This window comes from Mycteria americana, chromosome 8, assembly GCF_035582795.1.
Source record: "Mycteria americana isolate JAX WOST 10 ecotype Jacksonville Zoo and Gardens chromosome 8, USCA_MyAme_1.0, whole genome shotgun sequence".
NCBI classification, from domain to species: Eukaryota; Metazoa; Chordata; class Aves; order Ciconiiformes; family Ciconiidae; genus Mycteria; species Mycteria americana.
This window is the reverse complement of record NC_134372.1, coordinates 32,679,423-32,704,311: the sequence shown is the minus strand read 5'-3', so window position 1 is coordinate 32,704,311 and position 24,889 is coordinate 32,679,423.

Below are 24,889 nucleotides of genomic sequence, written 5' to 3'. Positions count from 1 at the left end.
TCTTGACTTTCCTGAGAAAGGGATTATTGAATTGTATGTCTCCCTCAGATGCTCTTGATCATTCAAGTAGTCTGTACTTAAGAACGTTACAGAGTCTGCTCAGCTGCTGGCTCCTTGGGAACTCATCAGGGACTGTCATCTTAATATTAATTGGGTTTTGTGCAGGAATCCGAGTCCCACAATGAGAGGGTTTCAAGAGAGAAGATTATGCCCAAAGCCAGATATAAAGACAAACATATTTAGCACAACAATTATGATAATTGCAGAAACACTCTGAGAAATAAGTAAATCTGATTAAGGGCACTCCTAGATGATCAAATATTAATCTGATGTCTTCACTCTAACCTGGTTTGAACATAAGAGGCTTCTTATGGTTTTATGTATTAACAGATTTGTAGAAGCTGAACTCATAGTACCTAATAATATGGTACATCCAAGTCAATACAGTAAAAGGATCTTTACGGAATGTAATCCACTTAAATTAAAAATAGACACAGATTGAATCATAAAGCTTAAATTAAAATTGACATACAGTCAATCAATAAAACATTTTTATATAAAGTCTTGTATAAACTACCATAACATTTTTCAATCTCATAGCATAAACACTTGTGTGTATTTCTTTTTATTGAATAGAGACTGCATCACTTCAGAACAAATCATCATAAATACCACTCGGACAAAGACTTAAAAGTTTCCAGACTCACATAATAACCAGCAAATCAAATACACCTATATTTACAGATGGGAGATTTATTTCTCTTTAAAAAAAAATGTGTATTAGCTGTAGAGATTTGAAGTATCCAATTAAACCATTTCATCTTTAAAATCACTCTGATTTATAAGAACTGTGGGCCAACACTGTATATTTGAGTGATGAGTAATAAGACAGTGGCAGCAAAATAAAAAGAGTGTTTGCAAGACTGATTTCTCTACATATGTGTGCATGCACATACTTTTATATAAATATATACATACACAGACCCCTCTATCAAGAATCCCTACAAAATCATGATTAATATTCTGTACACATTATATTTAATACTATCATGACAAGCATTTTCAGTTTGTTATGCACAGACCAGTTTTCAATAAATCTTAAGCTAATGTATACAGTATGCATACTTTTTAATATAAATATGCAGAGGTAGAAGCAATGCCTGAGAGCATCTACGCTATATTTGCATAATCATTTAAGTTAACCCAGATGAAATCTTCCATGTATAGCTAAGTTTTCAAAATTGAACATAAAGCATCTGAAAACTATTACAGTAATATATGCACAGAAGCCTACAAAAAAGGATAATATATCAAAAATTGTAATACAAAAATGAATTATTTCAACCTGAGAAAGAAACACACACACATAGGTGCCTATCTATCCATCTTTATTTGTAAGTATTAACCACATATAGACCTTATGTGAAAGGTAAATCTTGCCAGCATGGCTTACCACCCATAGTAATTAGGCTTGTGTTTCTGCTTTATTAAGTCCGATACAACAGTGTCCTGCCCTCTGTCACCAGAGGTACTAATAGATGATAATCACTACGATTTGGAAACCATACAAATTAAATGATGAAGTGAGATGAAGTGTAGTAATGCAATGAGTTCAAGGACAAGCAAGTTAGTCATTTCAATACTGATTTTCAGGATATTAAATAGGAAATACATAAAGAAATTAGATGACAGTTTATCACAAAAAATAGTAATTTACATTTACAAGTTAATTATACATATTCCTGAAATATTAAAGACGATACTAAAAAGTTTGCCGTATGCAAGATAGTTTACTTTCCCCTAAAAGAAACATTAGAAATATACCTCTTATTTATAAATGCAATGAAATCTTTACAAGATTTAACACTCCCTATGGACAATTTTAATTTCATGTGGACAGCAAGTATATTTTTCCAGTCCAGTGTAAGCAGGCCTGTATTAATATATTGGAAATACATTTTTATCTGCCTTACTGCAATGTTGAAGATGTGATACTGATTCTTAGCTCCTAACTACAATTTTTCATCCATTAATCTCACAGCACTAATACTGCAAACCTACTGTTAATTTTTTAAAATCAAGTGCTTAATCGTAAAGAAACATAATTCAGCTGACAAAAATAACTACAAATAGTTATCAGCATTTTCTTCTTTTAGAAGTTTTTAAACCTTTAAAACTTGTGATGAATATCACAATTTTACAGTAATTTCAAAAAGAGGCTTCAAATTCTGAAATGTCTGTTTAAATGATAGATTTTCTTTAAATAAATTTTCAGCTTCATAAGAAGACAACTAAAGCACTGACATGAAGATACTAAATCTGTACGTTGTCACTGTGCTTAACTGTCTTTTCAAATCCATACTTGTCTGTGGTAACTTATCAATAATACATTCTTCTTATCACATTTATTCTTTTCAACACACAAGACATTTAGTTTCTAAGTGTTACATGTTTCAATGTAAATCTAAGACTCCCACATTTTTAGAAGGCAGAAGTATATTTCAGTATATTTATTGAAAGACAAATATGTTTCAGTATAAGCTAACATTTAAAAAAAATTATTAGTGAAAAATTTTGTCAAACAGCTTTTTTTTAAAAAAAAATAAGTAAACAGGTGAATGCAGCTACTTAAATGTATTATCTAGTTATCTAAAAAAACCCCTGGTTCTTGGGAAAACAATCCATGTTATTCAAATCAAAGTCACGTTTTCCTAGTAGTTTTCTAAACCAACAAACAGCTCATCCTAATATTAATAGTTTTGAATTCTGCTAGATATAAGTTTCAATAATCAGGATGCTCTGCAGAAACTAATTCTGCTTGGGCCTATATTGTGCATTTGAAAGCAAATACTCTGCATTCTTTTTCAAACTAAGCAAGTACAGTACATTTTTAAACATCACTTATAACCATAAAGTATAAAATACTATTTGTACCTTGTTCATGCATATTGATATAAAAATATTATTTCATTCTTTAAAGTGTTAAGACAAAAAGCAATATAATTTCTGAACTAAAATTGAATTCTGCATGTGAAAACTATTTTAAATTATATCAAAACTTTTAACAGCGTAGGTCTGCTCTCTACTGATCTTACAATCTACAAAGGAAATATTTTACTACAGTGCCACAAAATGTATATAGCCCACATAATACAATTCCATCTCATACTTAAAAGGCTCAAACACTATGATTTCAAAGAGGTGTCCTAAAAATTATAGTTTCCATCTTTAAAGAGGAAAGGCTTAATAGACAAAAGAAGTAGATATATTTTGCTAATAATCATCTAACTAGCTACTTTCTGTTCTGAGGACTTGTTTTCTATGGTTAGCGTGTTTACATCCATTCAATTCTAGATGCAGATTATGGCAATTAGATATTTATCCCCCTTAATGTACACTGTTTTTATTTATGTTGAACTTGAATCCATTATCAGAAACAAAGCTGCATACATATAACCCTAACCAATTGCTGGAGATGCACACAGACTACTGCTTGTTTACTTTGGGTAGACTAATCTTATGGCATGCATTAAAAATGTTGTACTTGTCACTGACTAATACAACAAATTGAAACCTTGGAACAATCTTATTTAGAATTCAAGTGCTCCATATTTGATTCTTGCATCAGAATTTTCACTTAACCCTGTTGTTAACTGAATCTCAGAGCAATGTACAGCTACACTGCAATTTAAAACTAAATACAAGATCATTTCATTTGTTACACATAGTTTTTGTCTAAAAGATACATCCAGAGTGCATTACCTCACTGTATACTTTTTAGGCCCTCAGTTAGTATGCAGTATATAATTGAATATTTCAACTGTTTTGTACTATTCACACAGCTATTGTTGAAAGAAAAAACCCAAACTTTCCCTCATCTGTATTCCATAAATAAAAGGCTTAGCTGCTGTTTTTACTTACAGTTCCCAGAATTTCTTTCTCTTCTAAACCATTTTAGCTTTTAATATGAAAGTTTTATTAGTTATTCTGTCAGAAAATTCAAACATTTACTAAGTGACATGAACAGTTACAGTTGGTTTAAGTGTGGTTGAGTACCCCTGATTCCATCAAGAAAAAAACAAAACAATATATGGCATATGTTAACATCTAAAGACTGAAAACATACCCAGTAAAATAGTCCCCCAGACTTAAAGGAAATCACTACTTAATTCCACAAACATTTGTTTCAGCTCAGGAATTGCACTAGAAACTTTAAGTAGTTTTCTGGTTCAAAAATTACTCTAGTTGATATGTGGAGTTATAAGGTGCTGCATAGCACCATCTGCTGGTTTGAACAATGGGCTTTGGCGACAACATGTCCAATTATTCTTCGTGTTATCTGAAATCTAAAAAGACGACATTCCACTCACCTTAGTTCCATAGGATTTGTAGAATTCTGCACAGATTCACTGCACAAACTGAAAGAGAATGAGAGACAGACAGACACACAGAGAGAATCAGATGTGTACGTAAAGACATCTGAAAATCATACAGAGATGAAATCTGAGCAGGAGGGCCTTATTCGAAAGAAAAAAAGAAAGCTGAATTTCCTTTGTCCCAGTCCAGGGAAGTGCTCATTTTAAACTGTTTCATGGACATTATTTTCTTGCTTCAATCTAGATACCTTTTCTTTTGGAAGGAAGTTTAGGAGGTTGTTGGTTGTAGAAATAATTTTTTTCTTAAGCAAGAACATCACAACAGTTTCTAGTCTAGATTAATCCTTAATAAATGCTAAATTCAGAAACAGTTATTTTATTTTGGGTTACAATGAGTAAAGACATTAAAAATTGTATAAACATAACTGATGAATATATTTTGGTTTTGTCCAGGCTTCATATATGCAAGCAGATTAAAAAGAAGTGATATTTGGAATGCTATCATTACAAGATCATGAAAGCTAAAACAGCCTTGGGAATATTTTCTGAGAAATGACTGGAGAGCAAGTTGGGAAGCTGTTTAAATTTACATTTTTATTCTTTTATTGCTATTTAAAAGGAAAATACAACCAACCTCACTTTAACTGGAATTGTTTGCCACATCAACTCAAAAAATAACAATTTTTCCCCAAAAAATGGGACTATCCAGACCTCCGAATTGTTAACCTTTTTTTCTATGCAGTTTACATATGAGCAGTAGCCATAGACTTGATGTAAAAATTAAAGACATATTCTGCAGCATTAGTGGAGCTGCTTGTATAAGCACCACCCTCACACTGCAAAAGTAGAAACGATAGGACTGGATCTGACAGCCCTTCCTCGGTGACACCACTCAAACTGTGGTAGCAGAATTCTATAGATGGGAAACCCAGATTCTGCTCACACCTCTGACTGCTCCCTGTAAATTAATTTGTTTACTTGATGCCTGTTTCATGAGGTGCGTAGAGGCCTCAGCTGGTACATGTGCATACCAAAAATATCACACATTTAGTACCCACTGTGGGGTCCTGGCCATAGTATGCTCTGTGACAGCTTGATGATAAACAGCTGGCCTGCTTGTGGAACATGCTGAGCACGCTGGGCAACATGAGCAAGAAACAGGTAAGCAATGTTCGCAGAACTCGCATTTCAGAATAATAGGACAGGCTACTTTGAAAATCCTAGTGCTGAGCTGTCCAAGCTAAGAGTGTGGTTAGAACTCAGTTCAATGCCTGGTGAAATAAGTATACTCTTACCAATTTCAGCAAGAGCTAGCTCACATCTTTGGGGCAAAAGTTAAGAGTCAGAAGAATCCCTCTCCATCTTCCCTCCAACAATTCACAGTCAAATACCTTTGTTACATCTACAAATAACTCAAATTAGTAGATTTAGTACTTCATATTTAAGCCAGTGTAACATTTGAGATAAAAAAAAAAAAATTTCAAAACAGTCTATTTTTCCATTCAGTGAACTAGGAGTCAAACTGGCATGCCTGCCATCTCCTACAGCCAGCATAAGATTCTACCAAGCTCTGCAAATCCAAAGGAGAATGCATCATTGCTTGTCTATACCACAGAACTGAAGATACGGAGACATACAATAATCCTGGTTAGCACTGGTATAAAATGGAAAAGATCAAGGTGGTCAAGTAACAGATAAGAAAAAAGCCTTCAGCAAGCTTATCAGAGTCCTCTGGCAGCAGTACCATGTGTCAGAACAGTAAAATTTCAAAAATACAAAACGCCTTTAGTTTAGAATACTTTCTACCCTATAAGTATTTTTATAGTTTTATTTGGTATTGTTAATCCCACAATATGGTTCTATTTCAAATTACAACAGAAAACTGTTGCTAAACTTCAGTGACTCAGTAGCTGGTAGGTCCTAAGGATAATTTTGTCACTGTAGTGATATGCAGTCTCCTCAGTGTGATGTCACATGAATGTTTCTTGCACCAGTTTTAAGACGACAGTAGTTGTTAAACAATAACAAACCACACCCCCACCCAAAAAAAAAAAAGCATGCGAGAAAGTGATCCAAAGTGGTATCTCCAGCTGAACTATATTACCTAGTTGGCACAGTCTAAAGCTGAATTCTTGTGTCAGCATCTTTACCATAGCAATGCATAGCACAACTTTTAATTTTAATTCCTTCCTAACATTGTAAAGGAATAAGTTTAGTATATCAGAAAGCTAGAAAATATTGATTCACCAATACCAAGGGATGTCCAGCTAGCTATTTCAAGCCTTACTTACAAACAGTTGATTTTCGTTCTTATCAAAATGTCTACATTCTTGCTAATTCCTAGTATTCTTACCAATGTTTTAAACTATGCAAAACACATGGGCTTAAAGTTGTAAGTAGACACTTCTACATACCCACCATCTTGCAAATATATTGAATATGAATGTGCCAAGAATCCAGTAACCCAAATGAAATCTCTAGGGTCACAGATAACAGTACAGAGCCAGACATTTTCTCCTGAGTTCAATAAAGGCATGATGTTGAGGAGATAACAGTTTACTTTCAATCACCTTTAAATATAACTTCATTTTTCAATTTTTTTTTTAAATTTTAACACTACGTCTGAAAACAACATGAAACCTCTCATGTAAATAAATAACCAGAAAAGAGATTATTTTTCACGAATCTCAAGGGAATTTTGATTAGACATTTGTTTTATAGACTCTGTGGGACAGGAAACATTCCTTCCACATTTTTGCCAAGTGCCCTAACAAACAGAGCACTTAAAAAACATCTCAGTGGCAGCCAAGACAAGTTTTGTCACAAACTACATTTTAATTAAATACTATTCAGACTAAATCAGTAAGAAATCCCAGTTATTTAACAGCTTCACTGAAAACAGCTACATGCACTATGAAAGGAAAAAAACCTCAGCAAGGTAGCACTTTTTAGGATCTGAATATCATTTAATTGCATGGAAATGAGATATATATGTTTTGAATTAATGTGGAAGTACTTATCCATGACATGGTATTTATCAAAGATTAACATTCTCCAGTAGAAAAATTTTCAAGCTACTGCCCATGGCCACAAGAAACTAAAGTTAAAACTGGAGATGGCAAAACCAATTCAAAATTCTGGCTCAGGCATATTACTGCATGAATATGATTGCCCATGGACTACTGAATATTTAAGATCAGTACATCCTCATATAGAATGAGTTTGAATCATCGCTTGTTTATAGACAGCTACAAATGTAAATGTCTATCATGAATAAACACAAACAGATCTTTGCTGTTTCAAAATAGCGAAATGTAATTTTTCCACTAACACAGTACTATAAATAATAACTTCTGCAACCAATTAAAGAATTTGCAAGAATGACCTCAAGTAATACACATGTATCGTGCCTGCAGCTTAGAAAGTTTTGAAAATGCCTTAATTTTCATATGCTAAATTTGTATAATCATTATAAACACGAACTTAGACCATGTTATTGGATAAAACTGTGGACACACAGTGCTGTTATTGGATAAAAAGGTGTAGGAAAAGAAAATCTAGAATTCTAAAGTCCACAACTAGTTCCACCACAGCATGTTTTACAGCACTGACTGCAGTTTGCAAAGCACTCAGCACTGGTCATAGAAGTTAGGCAGTAGGATGGACTTCAGGAGATAATTCATGTTTCACTTTGAACGTGTCTCCACTCAACAGAGCCTTACTCTTGGTTAGCACTACTGTATTTTGCAGTATTAATAATACTGTGATCTCTGTTGCTATACTTGTTATTTCTGTTCGATGCCCTTGAGTTTACAGACACCTTCCCTGTTTGTAGAAGAAGCTGCTTTGCAGGCTGCAGAGTCAGTAAAATTTGCTACAAAAAGATCCTGAAAGGATCAAGCCACAGGACTCATTACATTCCTACCTCCTTTCATAAAAAAACAAACAAACCCCCCAAAAACCACACAAACTCTCAAAACCAAACCCCCTCAAACTGGAAAATAAATTTACATAGAGAGTTAGAGAATTGTCACAAGTTTCTATGAGCATATATTACAAAGTGAAAAGCCTGGCAAACAACGTAACAAGGATTGCACTTGGAGCTCTACCCAGCAAGCTCAATTGCTTAAATTGTTACTATACCTTAATGGTGTGCATCTAACTGGTAGAAAATCCTATTTTTCAATATCTTAGCGTCGTATATTGATTTTTCCTGTAACTACTGCCACAATTCTGCAAAGGTTATATATAAGCACTTGTCTAAGTATGTTAGCAGGCCTACCGAAATCTATGCAAACAATCATAAGCAGGCATAAACTGCAACATAATAATTTACATTGTAGTTTATGCCTACAAGATAAATGTATTACAATGTTTAGCCATTTGATGGAACAGTATTTTAAAACATTCATTCCTTGCCTATTTTAAGCTTTCACCTAATCTAAGATCATTACTGCAAGAGCTCTGAGGATGCTCTATTTCATAAAAGTAAGAGGCTTAACCGTTCCATTCATGTTAGTGCCTCCAAAGACACTTGCCTTTTCAAAATATTTTCTTCAAAGAAAATTATGACAGCATGCCAGAAAAATGCTTTGGTATAAATACAGAAAGAATAATACAGTTTTGAATATTTTTCTGGTTTTAGATCAACACACAAAAATAATTTTAGTATTAATAGTTCTCAAATAAATATTGAGTATAATCACCTATGAAGGCATAAACGTGCTATTGGGTGAGTTAACTCAAAGAACAACCTGTCTTGTGCTAAATTAATGATTGGCTATTTAAATCTGACCTGAATAGGAAGGTAAGAAAAGAGAAGGTAGTTCCTTGCAAACACATAGCAACAGACATTAGCAAATACGACATATCACAAGAAATTGTTTAAAATGAAAAAGAAAATATGAAAAAGTGAGAAATGAGAAAACAAAAGTTTAAATTCTCTTAGATTTGCTAAGTAGAAAAATAGCAGTGGAAAGTACAATGAAAAATGGTTTTCTGATGTAACATCCATCCTGTGACATTTTCCTGAACAGACTTAAAAGTCACAGTACCCAAGCAGTACATGAGATTTTAAAACCTGTCTACAGAAAGCTAATTTAAACCTTTTGTCTCCAAGCTTAATATATATTAACTCTTCTGAATACATATATGCTACATCATACTTGGAAAGAACACTTTTCAGCTCTTGATCGTGGGCTGGCCTGCTTAAACCCAAATCCCCTCCCTAGCTTTAACTAGCGAAGTAGAATGTGATCAAATACACCTGTGCAACATATTGGACTCTGTTGCTGCTATCTTCACTTCAAAAGCATGAGGCCTAGAGAATATTATTTAATGCCCATGAAGAATATCTTCCCTCTTATTAAGGGCATGCATAATCCAGTGACAAGAACTCTTAAGGGGAAAAAAGAAAAAAAAAAAAAAAGAGCCAGAAGATGTGACCTTTTGAGCATAAAAAGACAGTTCTAGTTGTCCACATGCTTTTGAGGTAACAAGCAAGTCTGATTTGGAGTCGAAGCCTCCCAGATTATGTGTCAGCAGAAACAGAAACCTCGAAGATATGTAATACCATACTGCGCCAAACTGCAGATCCAAGTACGAAATTATGGTCAATCATGGCCACGAGGAGATGATTCAGAGGTACACCTATGCCATCTCTCCAAATTCCTCTTACAGGTTACATGAATACAAAGATTAATAGAACTCTATGGACAAACTGCAATGAAAATGAAAGTCTTTACCAGGCTCCTTTAATAGAGGTGCTTTTCCCACTGTAGGAACTTAGCAGATCCTAGTGATTGATGCAACGTTTACTTCTTTGAAGCAGACTAATTTGCCATATACCCAAATGATAGATTCAAGTGATATTTCATCTGAGTGAGCAGGAATGGAACTGGGAAGGCCAAAGTTTGACTAGGGTTGAAACTGGTGAGGAATGTGAAGTAGTTCAAAAACTGACAATGGCATATATGACCTGAACAGTGTAATGTACTGTCAGCAAGTTTGCAGATGATGCTAAATTGCTTGTGGATGGAAGCAGTTTATATTCAAAGGGATCTCATCAAGCCAGAAAAATGGGACAATAGAACCCTCACAGAGAAAAGGACCTCTTTTGGAATACAACAGCTTGATGCAGGAGCGCAGGCTAAGGACCAAGTAGGTAGGTAGCAGTTCTGCAGAAAAAGGTCGTGCAGGCCTTAGAAGAAGTACGTTTTTAATCATTAGAACAGACACTCAAAGAAACTATGCTATCTCCAGCTTCTGAGATTTACTGAGTTCAATTGGATAAGCCCTGAGCATCCTCATCTAACTGGGAAGTCACTCCTGCTCTGAGCAGGAGGTTGGACTAGATAAACTTTCTCAGATATAACCTAACAGCACCAGCACAGGATTGATGACAGTGAACTACTTTCTGACACCAGCAATGAGGAATTTACTCTCCAAAACTGTAGCTTGTTTGTGAATAACCAGCTGTGAACACACAGGTGAGAGAGAGAGAGAAAAAAAGGCTGGGCAAAATATTTTCATCCTTTTTCCAAATTAGCATGCACATTTGACAGCATTATTTATAGTCAAGTTTTCTAAATTAGCTGGTCAGTTTCTGTACTGCTTGTGTGGGCTTTTCCCATAGTAATAGGAGTTTTTGCTTTAGGTAAATGTGACTCCAAACCAAGCCAACCAGTTTCTGGAGGAGCAAAACTAATGAACCCTCCTTTCCTGCAGAGTTTTACCCCAAGGCTGATAGCTCATGTGGCTTCCCTGATTTCTAATAAAGGCTGAGATTACATTATACTCTTCCCCCTCAGTGGAATATGAGCTTTTTCTTCCAACCATTGCTTATTTTCCTAGGACTCACAGAACTGAAATATCTTTAAGATTTCTAGCTCTCCATTGTATTTACTCTGGAATGATCAAACTCAAAAAGTTTTTAGGAATAAATGCACAGACACCCTCACACACAGTCAACATGACTGCCCAAAGTGGCATGTCTCTCTGTCAACAATCTAGAAAACATTAGTGAGCCATGTAACTTGGAAGTTCTGTATGCATTTTCAGTAACTTCCAGTTCAGAGTAGTAACTCCTGTTGGTCGATATCAGTCGATCTAGATTTCTAGAAAACTAAAATTACCTCAAAGGATGACTTGCCAGAAAATTCTCATCATGAATGAGAGACTCCTATTATAAAAAGAACGAGTTTGTTCCTATGAAACTGTTAAGTGAAGATTTTAAGGAACTTCAAGAAAACAATATCTTAATTTAATAATCTATTCCAGAAACTGCATAAATGGAATTATTCAATATATTTCTTCAGAAAATAAATGGTATTTCAATTTCAAAATTAAATATCAATCCTAATTGATTTGCTTACCCTCCTTGAATTCCTACAGGTCTTCCCCTTTTGTCAATTTAATAACAGTGTATTTTATAGATTAAAAGCTAAGTGTCTGTTGCTAAACTATTCCTTATTTGATTTAGAATACATCACAAATTAGAATACTAAATAGATAATATAGCAAGATGATCATCATGATATCTTGGGAGCTGAACTTTACCTAAGCATAACTGTGATGCAGGTTACATGCAAGGTAGAACTCAATAATGACACTACTATCATGTGCTTAGATATTGCCAAGGCAATAATTTGAATTAATCCAGTTTGGAACCTCCTTCATAAAGAAGCTTAAAGCAAATTAGCAAGTTTCAAAGGCCTAATTTGCTTCAGTGAATTTGGTTCCAAAATTGAAGGAACTACCTAGAAAAAGATTTTTAAAAATCTGAGCTCACAACCCCAATAAGAATAAAGCTTAAAAAGCCTTGAAAATCAGCATCAAACAGAACTGCTTAATGTTATTCTGGCCTGACATTCACACAAACACTGTCTTCACACTCTGTGTTTGTTTTTGTTGTGTATTTTGGGGGGTTTCTTTTTGTTTGTTTGTTAACTAGTACATTGCTGCAGGTATTAAATCTTGGTTTGTATTAGAAATGGTGCTACTTTAACATGTAGACCCAGAACTGTGGACCTGGGTCATCAGGTGCTACTTTAGGCATACCAATTTGATGTGGTTATTAACACACTACAAATTAAGTACATGACTTACTGCTTTGCTAACTTCTTAATAAGTGTTCTTTACCTTCAGAGCATCTTTTTTTCCAGCATTTTCACAAACGCTCCCAGATCTGTAAAAAAATCATTTGAAAAATAACTCAAAAAAGTATGTTAGTAGAATTTATCTCAGTTCTCAAACCTCATTCTTATCTCAACTGCTTGCACACATTTACCTAATCAAGCAAAATGTCATGCATCATACCAGGCTAATCTCAGATTAAGAAAATTGCTAAAGGTTTATGAAGTCACCCAGGTAGAAAAAAATTACAAATAATTCAAGTGCTGTCAGTTGTTGTGGAGCTATAGTATTTGACTGGGCCCCATTGAAGGGTGAAAAGTTTGACTGTTCATTGAGATTAACTGCATCATTTGTTTCCAGAGATCTTGGGTAAGAACAGGGTTGGGTCTAAGAGACAGAAACCTGAATTCTCTTGGTGAAAAGCCATTTCATCTGAATCCAGAGCAGAAAACACCATGTAGCTAGTCCAGGCCTTTATTATAGGAAACATAATAATCTCCACCAGCAGAAAATTCCAGACAGACATTTATAAGGCTACCATACTTGCTAAGGTCAACTTTCTCCCCCACCCCCAGCACTGGTGGCAAGACAAGAACAGGCCAGCTTCATGAATTTTAAGAATTTATCTGCTGCTGCACCCTTCAATGTGTAACAAAGTGAGCCAGCAAAAGACCGACTTCCACATGAAAGGGATCCCTTAGCAAAATGGGAACATCAAGCTATGGACAAGAGCCAGCCCACAGCAGAAAAAAAGGTTTTAGAATTTGTGAGAAGGGAACAGTGACCCTCAAATTTTGTCTAGACCATGCATTCTCCTTCTTAACCCCAGGGTGGGGAGGGTTGTATTTCCAAACTTCATGGGTATTTTGGGAGATTTGGGGGGTTTGTTTCCTAGTTTTTTAAAACATCTGATGTGTGTGTGTGCTCACACAGTGAAACAAAAACGTACCCTGTCCCCTTCAATGACTGTCACTTCGCTAGGTTGTTTAGACCAGTTACCGAGAATAACAAATATACTTCAGAAAGTCACCTTCTAAACACAGATATTCTACAAGCAACTCATTCAGCATTATAGCTTTGCTTTCAGATTTATGCTATTTTTTTCAGCTTGCATTCATGTCAATACCACTCTTAGTACCCGAAAGTCTACTACTACTCTCATTTATCTTTTATGTACCTAAAATGTACATAAAGTGTACTGACTAAACAGAACTGAAATATACCATGCAGAAATGGAACATGCAAGGAACATGCCTTTCAGGATGTTAAACTTCTTTCAATAATGTTGCCATGAGCCAATGGAACAGTCTTTAATTCCTACCTCATCAACACTTTCTAACTTCAGTTAATACTCAGTATGTTGGATGCTGAAAATAGTATATTACACATGCCAGCAGTAGTGAATGCACTAATTCCAAGGGTCATTTTCACTAGTTTGTAGCTCTAGTGAACAGTCTGCTGCAGCTCTAATTTTTATGTACTTTTCAAAGGCAGTCGCAAAATGAATATCAAAGCACATAAGTAATCCACATTGGGAAATGTGTCAGAAATTGTTGGGAAAATAAAGTGAATCAATAGCATGTCAAGGGACTCAAATAGAAAAAATATTGAATATTCATTTTCTTGGTTTCAGAGGAGTAGGGATTTAGAAGAACTAGAGCAGCCTGTAGGATTTTCAATGTTCTTGAAAACATTCAAATAATTTTTGTGATATGCTTTGAATTCAAAATGTAATTAGTTCCCCTAAATTAATTAGTTAGTTAACTAATTAAATAATTAGTTAATTAACTAATTAAATAATTAGTTAATTAATTAAATAATTAATTAATTAGTTAATTAACTAAGTTTATTAATTAGTTAAACTAATTATTTCCCCTAAACTGGGGAAGCTGATGGAGCAGATCATCCTGAGTGCTATCACATGGCACATAGAGAATAACCAAGGGATCAAGCCCATGGGTACAGAAAAGGCAGGTCCTGCTTGACCAACCTGATCTCCTTCTATGACAAGGTGACCCACCTAGTAGATGAGGGAAAGGCTGTGGATGTTGTCTATCTAGACTTCAGTAAAGCCTTTGACACAGTTTCCCACAGCATTCTCCTGGAGAAACTGGCTGCTCATGGCTTGGACGGGTGTATTCTTCACTGGGTAAAGAACTGGCTGGATGGCTGGGCCCAAAGAGTGGTGGTGAATGGAGTTTACTCCAGTTGGAGGCCGGTCACAAGCGGTGTTCCCCAGGGCTCTGTGTTGGGGCCAGTTCTGTTTAATATCTTTATCAATGATCTGGACGAGGGGATCGAGTGCACCCTCAGTAAGTTTGCAGATGACACCAAGTTGTGTGGGAGTGTTGATCTGCTTGAGGGGAGGAAGGCTCTGCAGAGGGACCTGGACAGGCTGGATCAATGGGCCGAGGTCAATTGTATGAGGTTTAACAAGGCCAAGTGCAAGGTCCTGCACTTGGGCCACAGCAACCCCATGCAATGCTACAGGCTTGGGGAAGAGTGGCTGGAAAGCTGCCTGGCAGAGAAGGACCTGGCGGTGTTGGTTGACAGCTGGCTGAATATGAGCCAGCAGTGTGCCCAGGTGGCCAAGAAAGCCAATGGCATCCTGGCTTGTATCAAAAATAGCGTGGCCAGCAGGAGCAGGGAAGTGATCGTGCCCCTGTACTCGGCCCTGGTGAGGCCGCACCTCAAATACTGTGTTCAGTTTTGGGCCCCCCACTACAAGAGAGACATTGAGGTGCTGGAGTGTGTCCAGAGAAGGGCAATGAAGCTGGTGAAGGGTCTGGAGCACAAGTCTTATGAGGAGCAGCTGAGGGAACTGGGGTTGTTTAGCCTGGAGAAAAGGAGGCTGAGGGGAGACCTTATCGCTCTCTACAACTACCTGAAAGGAGGTTGTAGAGAGGTGGGGGTCGGTCTCTTCTCCCAGGTAACAAGTGATAGGACAAGAGGAAATGGCCTCAGGTTGCGCCAGGGGAGGTTTAGACTGGATATTAGGAAATTTTACTTCGCTGAAAGGGTTACCAAGCATCGGAACAGGCTGCCCAGGGAAGTGGTTGAGTTGCCATCCCTGGAAGTATTTAAAAGACATTTGGATGAGGTGCTTAGGGACACGATATAGTGGTGGTCTTGGTAGTGTTAGGTTTACGGTTGGACTCGATGATCTTAAAGGTCTTTTCCAACCTATAGGATTCTGTGATTCTGTGATTCTGTAAAATTATATTTTGCATCTTCATGTTGTTTACTGATGCATATACAGCATAATTAGGAGAACTAGTCTGAATGGCACAACAACTTTTAAGTATATTGTTGCAAGAAAAAAAAAGTACAATAACAAGTATTCATGTTTGCTCATTACCATGCAGAAACACACGGAAAGCAGCTATACATTTGAAAGTGCTGCTACAAATGCTGCTAAGTAGAAGCAAACATAAAAAAATACCTGAGTTAATTTCAGTGCTTTAATGAGATTTACAGCAGATAAAATATATTTTTTTAATGTGGTTTACATTCCAGGAAATGTGATATGCTTACACAAGCAACTCTTAATGGAGGGCTACGTCTGTGTAGTTTGTTACTTAGGCTGCAAACTTGCTTCATCTGTTTGCCAAACAGCTGTAAATATAGTTCTACACAGACCATATTATGCAATTTTGATATCTGAATAAACAGAAGCACACTTCTATGTTAATTTTTTTTGTAAGAAAAATATCAGGCCTCTTCATCTTACACATAATAAAGAGAGAAGCAATTTTGAAATAAGTCCCACAAAGTATCAGTTATGAAGTGGGGGTAAGGGGAGAGAACCAAAACAATTCCCCTACTGTTTATTTATTTTTGCATATAACTATACAAATATTTGCAGGCAACCCAGTAATACATTCATAGAGAAAGTTATGAAATCTCCTCATTAAAGTCAAAGCTTTGCCAACCAGCTAACCCCTGGGTCACTTTTATTTTACTATCTTTACCTGCCCCTTCTTCTTTGAAGAATCCAAATAGTAAGTCAGTAATTACTTTTAAAAAAGGGAAATAGATTTGCAAAATGTACTCAAACAATTAAAGAAAACACAGTACTTGTAAATATGATAACTTCCTGATATTCAATGTTCATCTCTTTCAGAAATTGTTGAAAAATACAAATGGACCTACAACTTAATTTTAAAAACTGTCATCCATAAAACATGCTTCCATCCTGACATCAATGCATAATTTTTTTTTTATAGTTCTCTAATTAGACACCCTCTTTCCCTAATATAAACAAAAATAATGAAACTATCATGTAACAAAGATTAACTATTTTTGATAAGGCAGGGAAATTCTACATTTACTTCATAGAAGCCAGAAAATCACTCTCACCATTTTTAAGTAACAGCAGAAATAATAAAAACATAGAAAAAGCACAATTTAATTCGGTTTTAGAACTGTACCTTCCTTTGCCTTAGAAGATTAACTTTCAAAGAGACTGTGAAATCACTGATGTAACCCTTTTCAAGTCAAAGGGAAAAGAAACCTGTAAATACCAAACATTTGTTCTTTAGAGCATAACGAGATGATAAGAAATAAAGACAACCAGTTTCCTAAAACAGGTTAAGCAAGTATTGTCTAAATAATGGTTCCCTAACACTAGAGTATTTTATAGCTTTTTTATTGGAATCTATTTTTAATTTAACAGTAAGACTTCATATATCACTTTAAAAAAAGTGAAACAAAACAAATAAACACCTTAGTCACACTATCAACCATTAGTCCTATATCCTCCTACATCCTTTCCTAGGAAAAATTCTGCTGCTCACTAACTTCTAGTTAGCGTGTTAGTAAAAAGTGTTTCCTCTGACCTCCCCTTGGAAAATTTTTCACACTCTTAGATTATTCAACAGGTGCCCAATTAGAGAGCTTTGAGTTTTTTAATGATGCTCCTTGCTTCTGCCCATATCCAATATGGAAGACCAACAAAGCCTTAAATACTTCCCAACTCCCGACAACAATCATGTACCTGCTTAATATCTTCGCATCAAGGCTATTTTGTACAGTGGCTGTCTCCCAAAACAGCGTAATAACATTGAAGAAATGTTCTTATTTTGTAAACTTTTAGCACTTTTGAATTTTGGATGTGTAATGAAAATGCTAAGATACTACTGAAAGGCAAATAAATGAACATAGGCATTCACATTTCAGATAGTATCTCCCAGTTTGACTTCCTTTCAAATAGTAATGGTTCAAGAGAAAAAAGAGCCATCTCCAAAAAGACCAAAATGTCCAGTAGCCTATATGTACAATTATCCAGGGAAGATAAGCAAAATACCAATAGAAGCATTGCTCCTTTCTGACTCTTTGTGTTCCCATATTTAAAAAAAAGCACCTAGAACTAAGAACATGCTCAAGAATCTTGCAGCGTGGGGGATTATTTAGGCAAAAATGGTGAATTTTCACATTCAGGCCACCTGAGGAAAATAGCAGCAATGAAAATGCAGCTATTACAAGGCAATGAGATTACCTCCACTAAAGTGGATCTGCAGCTGCAGTTACATCCCAAATTGCCAGTGAGAGATATTTTCTAACAAACAGAATTGTTTTGTCTAAAAAAAATTAAAAATAAAAAGAAAGACTAAAAGTAATTAAGAAAAAATTTTGCCAGGAAATTTTCAAAGTAAGCAATCAATATTTCAAATTTACTACGTTGATTTCAGTGACAATTTAACAAGAATCAATATTTCATACATTTTATAATGTCAGCTGTCATGAAACAGCATTAAATTCCACCATTATCTGAACCCAAATTTCAGGGTTCTGTATTATTAATATACAGAATATTGAGCAATCACCTCTTGATTTTTATTTTAGAAAGCATTCGGCGCCTCCAGGCACCAAAAATTCAGCCACTAAAAGCCACTCTCCCCTCCACTTGACAATCCTGATTGTCTACTACCGCACCTTCATTCTCCATGTTGCATGCATTTGATATGTTTATTTCAACTGTGCATACTTCTTAAGTCTATGCATATAGCCCCCATCTAATACATTAACTCTTATGGGTTAATGTTCCACTATTGGATCAATAACGTTCCACTATTGATCCAATTGCCAACCATCGCACTTTTCAAGATCACACAACTCACAACTTAGAAAATTGGAAATCTGAGCCATCCAGGAGAACATTAATCATATGTCATCCTGGAAAGTTTTGCAACCTTAGCAGAAAATACTGATTTGCCAAGTTAATTTGCCCTCTTATTGTAAGAAACTCAACTTTTGTGATCTTAGGTTTCCTGGAGTTAATACAAGGAGGAAAACCCACAAAGTTTTGTAAGACTTGTGAAGAAACCAGTAGAACTGGTAAAACAATGACACTCAAACTATCTGAATATTCAGGGAGCTTTACATGGATAACAGCAAGAGACTACATGAAAACAAAAATGTACTGAAGCAAATGAAATTCTAAAATAAAATAATTGCTTAGTTACAACCCTGTTTGATATAGACAAGTGCAGAGAATACTCCTGTAAAAACGTCAAATTAACATCTGTGGAAACTGCAGTCTAATGTTTCACAATTCTTCCAATGCTCACATACCTCATTAAACAGAAACAGTCTTTCTGAGCAGTTCCTAAGCAGTCTTAACTGTGCTTTAGCAGCATAAAGTTCATAGTAAATGAAAAGTGGAAAACTGGTTTGGGTTTTGGTTTTTTTGGTTTTGTTGTTGGGGTTTTTTGGGTTTTTTTTTTTGGGGGGGTGGTGGGGTTTTTTTATTTTTTTAACATAGCTTCTTCTTAGAACCATGTTATTAGTACAAACAATATAACTTCAAGACCCATAGAGCCTTAGATGGATAATGTAATAAGCAAAACTCTACTAATCTGATCTTGTCTCCTATTTCACTACACCTACTACTAAAACATGTAATATATATAAACAAAATTTTTCTCTTTGCCAAAAAAATAATTCCAGGACCCCATATCACTAAAAATCAAAGGAACTCTGAAAAACATACCAAACATAACTTTTAGAGTGATTTACCGGACATGATCACAAAGTAGGAATTACTCAATTCTTAATAACACTACCAAGGTATACTGATTGTCAAAACAAAGCACTAAAAACCCACACAGTAGTTTTAAGCAAGATAGTTGGTCATATTAAAATCTTATGCATTCAATGCACCTGCATGAACAACAATCTTTATTTACTCAACAATATAATTCCAACTATATCTAGACCATATTAAGCATTACATGTGTTTCAAAATGCTGCCTAAAAGAAGGAAGTTACAAAGTTGTAACATCGTTTGTCCGTTCCCAGTCGAAACACCATGCAAATACAGTGCTGATTTGGTGCCAATAGCCATGGTAAATAATGTTGTATTTGTCAATACAGCAAACGATAACAGCTCTACCTTACTAAGTTTCCTATCTATGAAAGCAGAAGATACTATTCTTTAAAATAATTTAAAAAAACCCAACAAGCAAACAAAACTACAGTTCATTTTCATTCTTCCTCCTAATATCTCTAATACTAAAAACCTAGCTCCATATCTTTGGTTCTCTTAGATCCATGTGCAGTCCTTGCTTCCTACTAGAAATTTTGGCTACTGCTTTCTCCACAAGCCCAATGTGACAATAAGTGCAACAGTAGCTTCCATTGGCTGGCAAGAAGCAAAGCACTTCATGATAGTTCAGCTAGACATACAACAATCCAGCAGTAATATACAACAGGACTGACAAATACATTTCATATGGTCTACGTGAAATCTGGCAGACCTCCCATATGGCATCTCACTGCCTAAGTTATAACTGATGGAAACGTTTACAAAAAAATACTTACAAACAAAATTGTCATGTTTCACACAGATCCATCTTAATTCCAAATCCAGAAAGTAAATTGGCATGTACATGTGATTAATTCCAGCAAACACTGCTGAATTTGAAGTACTTATTCTGCAATCATAAATACAGTTCTAATGAGTCAGAGTGACTACTTCAGTGAAATGGATCACAATGTTAAGATTGTTATTATCTTAAACATGAAACCTATCTCCTCCCAAAGTGCAATGTCCAGGAAATTCCATGTGAAGTCATGAACGTAGACATCATCCCTGTTTAGCAAATCCACATATTTGTTACCATTCAAGGGAAAGAAAGTAACACATCCACAATGAAATCTTTTGATACCTCTAAGTGGCTGTCATTTGAACTTTGTTTTTATTCTGCTTCATCTAAAATGTTACCCTCTTTACCATGTTGCTACTTGAAGAGTTGCAGCACAGGCTTGCCTTTGGCCCTTCTCCCTTTCTCTCCCTTTTCACCCACAACAGACCAATAAACTGATTTTCTCACTAGTGACAGACAGGTGAAATACACATTAACAACTTTTCTTCAGAGCTTTATTTTTGTGCTAAGCTCATAGTAAAAAAGGTCACGTGCTAAATATGACATCCAAAAAGCAAGCTCAATAAGTCTGTCCCCTCTATTGACGTATAAGTTTAATTTTAAAGAAAGCACATTTCTAAAAGAACCAATGAGCCCTCTCTAACAAAAAAATTAACCCACTTGAGGAAGCACAGGAATGCTAGAAAAGAGGCATATTTAGTACTATGAGTCTTCCCAAATCTTTTACATATACACAAATCTAATTTTTTTTTTTGAGGCTTAGTAAGAAAGAGTTAACTAGAGGCTACACTAAAGAAGGAGCAAGGTAGGGAAGCAGCAGCAATCTTTCCACAAAATAAAAGATTCGCTCTGCCTTTGTAATATGACTTTTAGAGCTGTCAGCCACCAAGATCCACAGCTTCTGCTAAAGGCGATAGGAGCTATAAATACTGAGACTTCCAAGAAACCAGATCCTTATGCACAACATGCCAGTTGACCTTGGAGGGCATTTTGCCTCAAGAGACACAACTGAGACTAAATTCATCTAGCATTTCCATTTTGTATTCAATTATGGATAGTAAATCTGGCTGCAGGTCTTTGCGTACACAATTCACCCCTGCCATTGTCTTCAACTAGCCAACACTACCCATTCACCAAGGTCACGTCCTCCAGCCTTCACCAAAGCCTACAACAAGAAGTATTGGCTGCATCAGCCTCTCACTTCTCTTCTAATTTTTCTTTCAGTGTCATAGTCCCCGCAGGTCTAATGAGGTTGAGGAGAAAAGGAAAAAAAAAAAAAAGAAGAAAAAAAAAAGCACCTTAGCACAACTTTCTGCTACAACCAACTTGTAAGAACCACACCCAATTCCTTTTACAGTTCTTTCCATAATGATAGCTTGGACTAGCATGCAAGTAGCCCAGTCTTCATCAAGTTGTATCCAGTAAGTAAAAGCCTGTAGACAGCTGAAGAATTGTACATAAAGTTGGTTTATACAGTTTATGTCAAAATTCTTCTAAAAATACAAAATTGTCTGGAAGCATCTGAGGTTGTATAAACAGATCGAGTTTTGATACAGGGTTATCTCTAATGTGTGTTTGGCCTGAGGGATAAGCACCAAGAGTAAGTTCTCAATTTTTATGGTACCTAAAAACAATATAATTTTCAAATGCATCTTAAGTAGTAGTTACTTTATGCTACTACCACTTCATTAGGAACACTTAAAAAGGTATTTAAAAATTCATATTCACATCCAATGTAACTGCCATTTAAGTCAGGAATTTACTTTTAATAAACACATTCTTGAGCTGGTAACAGTAAAAGAATCATTCAAACATCATTTCCTGTACTAAATTTTACCCATATTAACAGACTTAGCAAAGCATCAACCACAAACATGTTGGTGATAGAAATTTCCTAACGCAAGCAGTCTTTATAGATTTCTGCTATTTCAGCGCAGGTCTCCAAGGACCATTTGAATCCATATTAATTTCCTTTCTGGCAGTTATGTGGCCATGTATGAACTGCACTATTTCACTTTTAATCTGTCAGTAATTTAGTAATGTGTAAACTAATTATGCACAGATATTAATGTAATCAGTTTGGGGAGCTATAAAATCAATGTGTTTTTACAGACTGTGTTAAAGAGAATTGCATTATTATAGTCATATGTCTGTTGCTGATAATGTTATGGAATTAAAATAATTGTGATCCATGCATCAATACACATTCTCACAATCTACCCAGTGATACAATACTATAACTTTCTATAGAGGACAGGTCAAGTTTTTCAGTAACATTAAAATTAAATCTGCCTGAAAATAATATGTGGCTTCCCATTAAGAAATACAAATTTGATGACATCTCAGGTTTGCTATAGTGAACTAGAAATGAACTGGCTAGCAACATTTCATCCATGATTCAACCCAAATACTCAGCTTTGCTCCAGTGGAAAACATGCAGGAACAACTGTAACTACAACTCAACACTGGGTCACATAAATTAATCAAGAATCACATTTGAAGCATCATGTAACAAGTCATTAAAATTATCAAGCATCACTGTGTATCCAGGCATACAGCAAAAACATTATCAATGTACAGCAGCTGAGGTGTGCTGCCACAGAGTCTAGCTTTGCTCTCAGATACCCAGCTGCAACTCATAATGCAGAGAATCATGCCTCTACCTCATCTCCACCTCTTCCATGCTCAATGGCCTCTTGAACTTCTCCAATGCTTTTCTACATGCTAATTCCTCTGTCTTCGGTGATGCAGGTCATCCAAGACGCAGATTTCACTTATGAAATTTAATAATGCCTTTCACCAACTGTACTTATCATCATACGCACATGCATCAGGACAACGAGAAAGCAGTTCTGAAGTTACCTCAGTAGTTAAGCCCCATTCTCTTTTCTCAGATAATGATTTCCAAGCTAAAAGGAACTTAATTATCTTTGAAGAGCACATTATTCCTTTCAGATTTATTTGAAAATATCAATGAATTCAAAGTTCTGCCACACCGAGAGAACTACTCACAACATAACTACACCAGTTTTCCTGCTCCCTTACAAAGGTACAATTAAATTATGTGTTCAAGTTTCACGATACAATTAATCCAGTCAGACTTGATCCGCTGCCAAAAGGCCTGGCCTTTTCCCCTCTCCCTGCCTGCCCATACCCGGCTTCTGCCTAAATACCACTGTGGCCCCTCCTGCCACTTGCAGTCTCACAGGCAGCTTTGGGCTAGGGCTGCAAGGATACACATTTTGCAGGCTGTTTGACAAATAACATCAATATGCAGAGATAAACACAGCTTACTTACAAGTAAATTAGTACTTGCTGCTGGTAAAATTAGGTATTTTAACATGTAAAAGATATTAAGGTCTCAAACTTTCCATTCTACCCTAGTATTAATTTATAGTTATAAATTCATTTATTCATGTGTATTATTAACAGTACCTTTTATAGAAACAGCAAATTAAATCTGCAAGCATATATACCTGTTCTTGTGCCCTATTTTGGGAAGAGAGCTTCATAGAATTAATTTGAACTTCAAACTGGGCTGGCAGTAGAAAAACACTACTAACTGACTTGTGAAAACACGTTAGCACAGACCCCAAAAGGCCATTCACACATTCACCCCACATTTTTTTTTTCTTTTAAAAAATACAGACACTTTTTGGCACAGAACTAAACAGCAGTGCACGCCTCACACAAAGTTTATGTACTGAACAAAACGCAAAACAATGCATTTCAAACAGCAACAAGCCAGCTATTTTCCCCTGGCACTTGTCAAACTTAAATGTATGTTGCTTCCCCTGTTGAACTTCTACATTGACTACACACAGAAAACCCCGGGCATGGCATGTGGAGCAGGACAGTACCTGCCTGCAGCCCCCCCACCAGCTCCCCACACAGCAGGGACTGGGCCCTGACAGCAGCGTGCCAGGGCAGACCGGGCCAGACCAGGATGGCCCCTCGGGCCTCACTATGGAGGACTCCCCAGGGCCCTGCCCACACACCCCGCCACAGACAGGCTGCCTGGGAGGTACAAGACACAGGGGGGAAGAAAATACCAAGCACATCAAATAGCCACAGCAGGTCTCTCTCACTATGGCACGAAGCCTTAACCACTGGCAGGCATAGCTCTGCCTGAGGACTGCACCGTTCCGCAAGGTTCCAGAAGGTTCTGGAAGATTCCTCCCACAACCTCTAGCTGCACCCTCCTACCTGCTCCCTCAGGCTCCCCCACTGGAAGCGCCAAGCCCAGCCTGGGTAGCTCTAAGCTAGCCTAGCAGCTAGCAGCCACCCTGCACAACACAGGCAGCCAGGGGACATGGGGGACCACCCTGTCACCATGGCACTTCCTTCAGCTTTTGCACCAAGAAGGGGCAGAGCCAGCAGAGAGCCCCCGTCACATACCACCCCCACGCCAGTGGCCTCTAAGCTGCTCAAACCAGAAACCTCACTGGGAAGAAAACCAGCTCAGCCCCATACCCACCATAGCAGAGAAACAAC